Source organism: Sturnus vulgaris, chromosome 15, assembly GCF_052056855.1.
Source record: "Sturnus vulgaris isolate bStuVul1 chromosome 15, bStuVul1.hap1, whole genome shotgun sequence".
Lineage (NCBI taxonomy): Eukaryota > Metazoa > Chordata > Aves > Passeriformes > Sturnidae > Sturnus > Sturnus vulgaris.
The window spans coordinates 3,127,673-3,137,589 of NC_142257.1; the positions used below are offsets into that span (position 1 = coordinate 3,127,673).

General features: G+C 41.5%; 1 long non-coding RNA gene across 1 annotated transcript; it reads right to left on the reverse strand.

The window, feature by feature from the left end:
* Positions 1-2,513: 2,513 nt before the first annotated feature.
* LOC148221950 (uncharacterized) lies at positions 2,514-9,610 on the reverse strand. Its single transcript, XR_015807064.1, has 3 exons — positions 9,557-9,610; positions 8,525-8,646; positions 2,514-4,065 (listed from the first exon to the last, which is right to left on the reverse strand). It is a non-coding gene; the product is annotated as an uncharacterized LOC148221950 (long non-coding RNA).
* Between the last annotated feature and the right edge of the window lie 307 nt (positions 9,611-9,917).

Sequence of the window (9,917 nt, forward strand, 5' to 3'; positions counted from 1 at the left end):
TTAATGATCCAATAGAGTTTGTGTTCTGTCCATAAATTTTAGTGCAAGAAATTTATTTTTTGAATGTCCTGTACCTATTGCACCTGAGGTTTTGGAGGTGCCAGTACTTGTCTGCCTGGTCAGCACTTTAAAGCTGGGGTTTAAAATCTTTTCCAATGAGACCTTTGGGGTTCATTCCTGGAGTTTTGAAAGGGAAACCATGCCAGGAAGAACAACAAGTAATAAAAAGTAAAATAACAGCAATAACAAGTAATCACCTACTGAATATTTATCATCTCAGTACCTACTGTCCTTTTTCCTGTGAACTCATCCCCAAAGGATGAATTATTGGCTCTTAACCAAACACAAACCCCACCATATGGAGAGGGCAGCAGGGTTATGTAAGAGAGACAAACAAAGGTCTTTAGAAAGAGCTGAGATTATGCTCCAAAACCCTAATTGTTATAAAAAAACATTGTTCATTTATTTACTCTGTTTCAGTGGTGCCCACACGATGTCCACTCACAGGATTTCCACTCAGTTTACTATAGGGAAAGAAAAAGGAAGGGAAAAGGAAAGGAAAGGAAAGGAAAGGAAAGGAAAGGAAAGGAAAGGAAAGGAAAGGAAAGGAAAGGAAAGGAAAGGAAAGGAAAGGAAAGGAAAGGAAAGGAAAGGAAAGGAAAGGAAAGGAAAGGAAAGGAAAGGAAAGGAAAGGAAAGGAAAGGAAAGGAAAGGAAAGGAAAGGAAAGGAAAGGAAAGGAAAGGAAAGGAAAGGATATATATAAAATATGTATATTTATATATTAAAATTTTCTGCTCTATCAGCAGCAGAAGCAGCAGTCAGAGCTTTATCAGGTCATTTGAAGGACTGGATTCATGAGTAAAGCAAAAGAGAGAAAGAAGACAGGAAGGTTAAGCAGGCTGAGTAATCTCCTACCATGGGGCCACTTTGCCAAGGAGAATCACAAGCCTGCAGATAAAAAGAGCCTTTTGTGACAGCTAAAATCAGCTTGGCACAGTCAGGTGGTTGTAAAGGGGACACGAGGAACCCCCTTGGCCTTCCAGATGTTACAAACTCCTGCTCTGAGCTGCCTGACGTCCCAACACGGGTTTGAGGACTTTTCACTCCTTTCAGCAGAATCCTGTGAGGGTGATGGGTGGAATTTTCGAAACAAATTAAACTGTACACTGAGCTCTCCTTTTCTACTCCAGGAGTTCTCACTTTGTTTTAAGAGGCTCCTCAGCCACAGAAATGGCTCTGCCTGCCTGGCCATGGGGTTTGGGTCTCTTGGCAGGATTTCAGCTGCCATCAGAGAGAGAGCTGACCCAAAACAGAGCATTTAAAAAAAAATCTGGGAAGGATTTGAGGAAAACCACAATGAGAACAAGAGATGTGTCTCCCCTGCCTCACCTTTTAATTTCAGTGCCAGCCTGTACAACCTCCAGAGGGTGCAGAAGGCTCTAAAGCAGCACATTACTGCCCAATCTCACTTCTTTCTGGCTGTCTATTAAAAACCAGTGTTTCAGGAGAGTAAACTCCATGGCAGGTTTCAATGGGAGTTGCTCTTGGCTCCATTACAGAAGATTTTATGTGCATAACTTGAAGCACGTGCATCATTCAGCTGATTTCAGCATCCTAAAGCTGAAGTACCTTGTTGAATCAGAGCCTTTATGCATCCCTGGCTACAGACTCAAGCACCAGCACTCCAACATCATCGGGGCCAGCTGCTGCCTCTGAGATGTCAGGACCTCCCCCACTGATGGAATCAGAGAATCCCGGAGTGGTTTGAGCTGGAAACGACCTTAAAAACCTTAAAGACCACCTGATTCCAATCCCACTGCCATGAGAGGGGCACTTTTCACTAGATCAGGTTGCTCAGAGCCCCATCCAAATCCTTTACTGAGTTCTCAGTCCTGCCACACTGCTCCCAAACTCTCTCTAGAAATCCCTCCAGGCTTCAGCAAAAAACACATCCTGCAAAAAAAAATTATGCTGCAGGATAACAAACGTCTTGTGTTTGCAGGGAATAATCTTAAGGGACAGCCCAAAGTCCTCAACCCCATCCCTGAAACCTCCAAGGCCAGGCTGGACAGGGCTTGGAGCAGCCTGGGGCAGTGGAAGGTGTCTCCATGGCAGGGAGTGGGATGAGATGGTCTTTAAGGTCCCTTCCAACCCAAACCATTCTGATTGTACCATTCTGTAACTCTGATTTTATCTGTTAAGTGAGAGAGAAGTGGTTTGGGTTTGAGTGTCACACTTTGAATGCATAAAGATCAGTGCAAGCTTTGCATTTCAGCTTTCAGCTGAGTCTGATAAAGCCTCCCCTGGAACATCCTTCCCACTGCCAATTCTGGCTTTGTCTTCAGTGCTCCTGCAAAGCTTTTGGTTGCCTTTTTCACTATTAATACTCTTCTACACAAACCAAGGTGGCAGCAGCAGAGTGCTAAAAAGCTGATTTATAAACCACTCAATTACCAGTTCTGTATTACATTGCAAAGTCAGGACATGCAAATCAAAGTTGTTTGTTAGGAAGACACAGGAATGATTTAAAATGTAGTGGTACTATTTAAAATCCAGTTTTGGATATGTTAATACTTTATTAAGAATGTAAATTTAAATTAGGCTCTGCAAACCTTTTTTTTTTTTTCAGGTTATGCAAATTCATTTCAATATATGTTAATTTGGTTCCTGACATAGATCAGTAGAAGATCTTAAGTCTAATGATGAAAACAATAGTTTAAAAACTACACAGTTACATGTAAGGTCAATTCTAAAATTCAGAGATTACACAATTGGAACTCTGGCCTTAGTTCAGATTTGTAAAACAAGCCAATTTAGCCATGAGAATATATCTGACACTGAGCTCTTCTGTATCAGTCATAAATGTGGTTATTCTGAATATTTTGCTTCTACTGCCTCACCTCTTTGCTGGATACTTCTGAAACAGTAACATCAAACCAACCTTTATATCACAAGGTTTAATAAAGTTCTTAACTCCCCTTTTCTCCCTTTTCCTCCTTGGTAAGACCTGGCTGTAAATCACCACTTTTGATCTCATGGTGCCTGGGAACAGCAGCTTCAAGCTCTGGGGTAGGTTACACTCAGGGGAAGGTTAATCCTGCTGCTCAAGCAGAGCTTTTCTAAAGGTGCCACTCACAGCTGGGAGACCAAAACCATAAAGCTTCTGCTGCCCTCAGCATTCACCTTTGCACCCCTAAGAATTATCCCAGTTGGAAAAGTTAGTGCCTCCTCTGGACCCACTGAACCTCAGGCTGAATTTAAGAGTTTGTTCTGTTTTCAGCACTGGGAATGATAAAATGCTGACAAAACATCTCCAGTCTCCAACTTCCCTTCAAAATAAATGTCTTAAAAGTTAGGGGTTTGGGATTCTTTCTATGCCTCCTTTTGTTTTCAATGTGGTGAGGTCTCAGGTTATATTTTCCACTCCCTGGACCAGTTCTGTATTTTTCCAATCAAAGTTAAAAAAAAAAACAAACAAACAACAAATCACATCATCTTAGATGAGACACAAACTTAAGAAAAATGTGATGTGGATCAGTCTCACATTCAAATCAGATGGAAGCAAAAATCAGGGACTAAAGGGTCACATTCATTTGATATTCCAAATATTTCAGGGCATACAGGGATTTTCCTCAAACTTTTTGCACCTCTCAGGACAGATAAATTGTCTGGCTACAAAACAAGGCTACATACAGGAAAACTCTGATAACTTCCAGTTCGTGATGGAAATATCTCAACAAAGGTGTTTTCTCTCAGCTTGATGAAAACCTGAAGCAAGAAGTGCCCCAATATGAACAGTCATTAAATCCTACTTTTCACCCTCTGGAAAGTTTTGTCTTCTTTAGGGTTTGACTTTGATCTAACCTGGTTTTCCTTTCAATTGGGATTTCTTCTCTATGATGCTTTTCTGAAAACCTTAGCCTTTTTGGTAGTTATGGACACTTGTTCAGCTATTCAGTGGCAGGAAAAGTTCCTGGAACATCCAAAGAGGAGAAAAAGGAGAAAGCAGAAGCCTCCAGGACTGCTCAGTTGTCACCATCCCCCAAGGAGCCACAAGTCACAACCTACAGCGAGAGAAGCAGCAAAAAAAAAAAAAGAAAAGAAGAAAAAAAAAAAAAGGTGGGGGATCATTAATTCTGGATAGTCACTAAAGAGGCAATGATTTATTCATGTGAAGCTCCCCTGAGAATTCAATGTGCCCAAATGGCAAAGAGACTTGTCAAGCTCGTTATCAGGGGATAAAGGCTGCTGTCAGCTCTTTGGAGGATGCTGTAAACTGGCACCGCTCTCATCTCCCTTTATCTGACACTACACAAGCCGCTCTCCTCATTTTCCTCATTTCCAGCCGAGCCTGAATAAAGCCTGTTCACATTCCAGCTGGTCATATTCCCATTTTCCCCAAAAAGCCACCGCTCTCTCTCCTGGATCCGGCCGGGATGCTCCATCCCCTCTCCCAAGGCTCTCCTTTCTCTGTCTCTCCCCTAAATAATAAAAAGCAGCACCACAGGCTACCCGGGCAGCCCCCACACCAAAGGAGCTGCTCTCTTTCAGGATAGGTGTGGACACACACATTCACAGAGCTGGGGAATTCCAGCTTGGAAATTCTTTCCAGGCCTGGATTTCTCCTGACTCTCAGCTCCATTCCCAGGCTGACAAGCTGACTGCAGCTTCAGTTAGGGAGGAGTCTCCCAGAGTGAGAACATGGTGACAAACAGAGTGGAATTCATCACCAACATTAACCCCTGGTGTCTTTCCCGTGGGACACATCCTGAGGTGCTGTCCCAAGGATGTTTTTCCCAATTGTCCAATGAGCTCCTGTCCTGTCCTGGCTGCACTGACACACTTTAAATCCGGGCTGTCTGTACAATAAATTGGCCTTTTTTTCCCCAAAAGAGCTCTGTGTGTGTTGCTGTCCTTTCTCTCTGCAGTGCAGTGACCACAGATAAGCTCCTTTAATTTTGTTTTGGGTCGGGAGGTGCCGATGTGATAGAAGAGCCTCGCTGGATTCCACTTGGTTTGAGAATTCCATGCCTTCCTCACCACTTTCCCCCTAAATTTCCTCTTCCTCACAGGGGTTGCAGCAGTGAATTTTTATCTGACAATAAACAAGGTTTTTGCTGTTTTTTTCCCAGAGTGAGTGCCTGGGAGGGCTGGGATGATTTATAAAACCAGCACATGGCACTGGGTGATGGTGGTGGCTGCAAGGGAGGGAAGCTGTCACTGTAGAGGCAGGTGAGACACAAATACACACACTACATTTCAGAAGGCTGATATCCCAATTATTACAACAGCTCGCTGTCTTTTATACCCTCTACACAGTTTACACTTTCTTCATTGGTCACAATTAGTCAACAAAACGTTCATTGGTGTAAAACCCATCTCTGCCTCTGTTTTCCATAAAACTTTTCTAAAAATACTTTTCCCAGCTCAAGTTTTCTTTCCACTTACCTCTCTCTCCTTTTTCTCTTCTTGGTCTCCAGGCCAATGGCCTCGGTCAGAGAATACTTCTCAAAACAAACCTCATTTATTAACCCTCTCTAACCCACAGACCAGCTGTGGGTCCTACTATAGGAAGCATCACTTGATGCTTCAGGGCTGGCCCCAGGATCAGAGCCAGGCACTGATGACTCCCCAAAGATGATTTTTTCGGTGTTAATTGTGGTTGCTTGAATAATTACATCCTCCCAGGCAAGGGAGGGAGGTGTCTCCTTTGATGGAAAACATCCCCTCTAAGGGTTTGGGGGAAAAAAAACCAGGGCAAGGTCACCAAGTGCTGTTCCTTAACCGAAATTATGGAGCTTAAGCTTAAAAAATAAAGGTTGAAAACAAGGATGAAAATTTGCTCTGAGAATGTGTGTGCACAGGTGGATTTGCATAGGGGGAGATGGATGGGAACAAGGTTCAGTTTTGTCTGATTTCACCAGAAATCCTCACCATTTTCCTAACCCAGCTTTGTGAGCAAAACCTGTGACAGAGCAGCAGTGAATGTTTGGCTGTGGACAGCAGGGTCTTTCTACTTGGGTTTGAAATCAATTAAAAATTATTTTCACAGTAATACATTTGGATTAGATTTCTTTTTTCACATTTGTTTGCCTTCGTTGCATCTTTAGCTCAAAACATCTCATTTTCGCTTTCTCCTGCAGAAAACCCATTAGCTCAGAGGTAAAGATGAATATGACAATCTCATAAAAAAGCAGATATAATAGAAATCTAATGAATGCATCTCCATAATAAACTGATAAAAACATCAGAGAAAATGCTGAGAGAAAAGGGAGCCCTGAGGATGCAGGAAAGGAAAATACCTGTTGCACCTGGATCATTTCAAGATGAGGAACAGGCTTTGCCCTCCTCCCATTTTCAGGAGTGAAGAAATATTAAAAGTGGGGGAAAAAAAAGTTTCTGAAGACTGAAAAGCACTGGTTTAACTCGGTTTAAAATAAAGGGGCTGTGGGCTGCTTCTGCCCTAGAAGAAAATATCTTACATGATTTAGACTTAAACAAAGTTTCTTGAACTCTAAATTTGAAACAGCACATTTAAAGGCAGGTGGGTGGAAGGCTGTGGAGGTGGGAAAGTGAAAAGACAAAGGGAAGAGAGCAGGGGAGAGCTCTTGGGAATCTGTTCATGGAGAGCTCTCAGAAATTTTTGAAGTTGAGGAGATATTATGTTAATGTAAGTTCTAATTGCTAGGCAATAAACAACACCCACCTGCTGACTAAATGTCAGGACCAAACTTATCTCTGAATCTGCTTTGAAACAATGTCAGTCATAGTATCACAAACAGATTGAACCCTTCTTTCTGTGTTAAAATAAAAATAAACCAGGATTTTTAATTACCCAGAGTTAGAGACTTCAGGTATTTAAAAAAAAAAATAAAGCCAAACAAACAAAACCCCAACAAATCTGGCAGTAGGTGGTGAGAGCTGCAGAGAGCTGTGACTGTGAGCCAATTATGAAATAAAACCCCCTAGAAATGCATCCATGTGTGGCACACATTAATGGCAATACTTCAAGGGAATGGTTTTCCTATTCTTAGTAACATAGCAGGCTGGAAAAGTTTCTAGGGATTTAAAGTGTCTTTTCTGCAAGCAGGATGGTCTCCACACACAAGGATGTGCCTGCTAACATAAACACTCACAGTTTAGGTGGAAAACTAAAAAAAAAAAAAACAAACAAGCAAAAAAACCCAAACAAACAAAATAAAAAAAAACCACTAAAAATCCAAACAAAACCCAGCACAAATTAAAATCCAGCCAACAGCTGTGGAAAATTCCTCTTGATGGATTCAATTTTTTGCCTTTCCTTGACAATCAGCCTCCAATGAGCAGCTTCTCCCCTCGTGCTCCTTATCCTTCATGGACCCCAAGGCAGGAAATGGGAAATCCCAGCCAAGCCAGGGAAGCAATTCTGAACAGAAAGAGGGCAAAGCAACCTCATTTTGAAATAAAAGAGATTATTTCAGATTCACTTTTTCATTGCATTAAGCCAAAAGAATTAGGAGTCTTCAGAGTTAACGAAATGCATCTGCATTTTGGAATTTGCTTGGTGATGTCCAACTTTTAGTATTTTTTGGTTGTCAGGCCTCTGAACAATGCAGCAGAAAAGGCCTCCCTTGCTCCAGATATCAGATCTTGGGCAGGAAGATGGAAGGGGTCTGGAATCCTCTGTGTGCTTAGAGTATGGCAAATGAATAAATGGATCTATGTATAATTAAAACTCCATTTAATTCTAGTAGTCAGCAAAATGCTGTGGAGTTTTGACTTAGTCTGTTCTTCAGCTGGAAGGGCAGTGCTTAATCCTAATATTAGCTCTGGCTGCTGAGTTCCTTTCTGTTCAAAAACACATTTTGTGCCTTTATTTAAGGAATCCTCTTTCTATGCAAATGCAATTCCTCTGAGAGAGGAGCAGGCAGAGAGAACACAAGTTATTTAAAACAGGCTATTCAATATTTTCCAAAAAAAAAAAAAAAAAAAAAAAAAAAAAGAAGTTTCTCAAGTTATTTAAAGGCCATGGGACTTACCCAAGAACAACAAAACCCTGAGAATCTGAATCAAAAGACGTCACTGAGCTTTTCCTTCACTTTCACTGAATGCAAATGAGAACATGAATTAACACAAACATCACACGGCCAGGAAATAACAACTCCAGCTTGCAAGAGCCACCAGCAGTGTTGTGCAGCTGAGTCACACCTGAGTGGAGGAGAAATGGAATTCTGATTGAGCAGACAGGATTAGGAGCTTGTGGAGACCAAGGATGGCAGTGACAAAGCCAGCTTTGGACTTGGGAAAATAAATTCACCTCTCTCCTCTACTCCAACCTTCCTGCACAGGGCTGTTAGAAGAATAAATACATAAACTCAGAGTCACTCTGGTACCACTGCAGAGGGGACCAGGAAAGTGCATAAATTCTTGGAAAGGAGCTTGGGAAGCTCTTCCACGTTTATTTCTCAATGTACAATATTTCACAGCAAGGGTACATTTACACAATGTACATTTACACAATGTACATTTACACAATTTACTCACCTGAAGTTGGGAGTGGATTAAGTGAAACCTGTGTGCAGGATGACAGGATCCTTGTGGGAAGCTAATGTGAAGCATTTACTTTGCTTTAAATTCATGTTCTACCTTGCTGTGCAAGAGCTTTCCTGTGTAGATAAACATAAAGAAAAAGAAAAAGAAATTGGCAATATCTGTTAAGTCATTTTTGTAATAACCAGTTTGCCATTATCCATCACTGAATTCAAAGTTACCTTTAAAAGCTTTTATCCTATTAGGATAAACAAAGCAGAATCAGGGGGTAAAAAATTCACCACAAAAGGCAACCAATTGACAGAGGGAGAGGAAACACATTTTAAACATGGTATTTGAGAGGGATCAGGGAAATGTCCACTTCTGTCTGGTTTTGGGCAGTGAAGTGCAGTCTGTCACCCTTCCCAAAGGATATTTAAATATCATTTATTGCAGAAGGGTGGGTAGAAGCAGACAGTGAAAGAAAGCAGATGCTAAACTGAGATCTGGAACGTTCTGAGCCCCCAATTTAACAGAAAAAGAAAACTCGTGGAAAATAATCCAGCTGCAGCAGGAACATTTGAAAAGCAATGACAATTATGTGCTCCCAAAGCAGCAGAAGGTAAAAGTACAAAAGTGAAGCTCTAAGTTAGTAATAGTAAAGGTGGTTATTTCCTTCAATTGCAGTCCCAGCTGAAGTTATTTTTCTATTTATAAATGATCCTTGGTTTGTTATGAGGCATTTCTCATGTTTATAGGTCTCTCAGTTGAAGCTGAAGAGTTTGGATCTCTGTGGAAAATGAATATAACCTTGGAGTCTTCAAGAAAACTGTCTTTATATTGCAGCCATTAGAGATGAATTTATGCATTTAAAACCAGAAAGTGCCTAAACATGCAGACAAGAGGTTTCCCAATTGCTCCCACTGATTTCCATCACAGGTATTTATCAGCAGTGCTGGGTACATCATTGCCTCTATAAATTCAGCCCAGGCACATGGGATTGTTTTGTAAAACACAGAAGAGTTCTATGCTGAAAATAATTCTCACCCAAAGAATTTGCTGCTTTCCTCAGCATGCAGGGGAGGCATCCTTCACTTCCTTTGCCATCCTGGCTCTGAAAGAGTCAGGAGCAGCCTGACAAAAGGAACATTGCTGGAGAGTGTCAAACAACCCTGGAGCTGCTAATTCCAGCTGCTTGGAATAAGGGTTTGAAAGCTGGCAGGGAGCAATTTTGATTTTCCAAGGTGGGATTCTTATTTTCACACACGGGGCCATGCAGTGGCTCCTGCACACACACAGCCCCTAGAGCCACGAAATTCCACTCTTTATCAAGTTAGAGACATCCAAAAAATCAAATACTTAGAGACGTATTTGACAAGTAATTGACAAGTAATCAATCTAACAACTT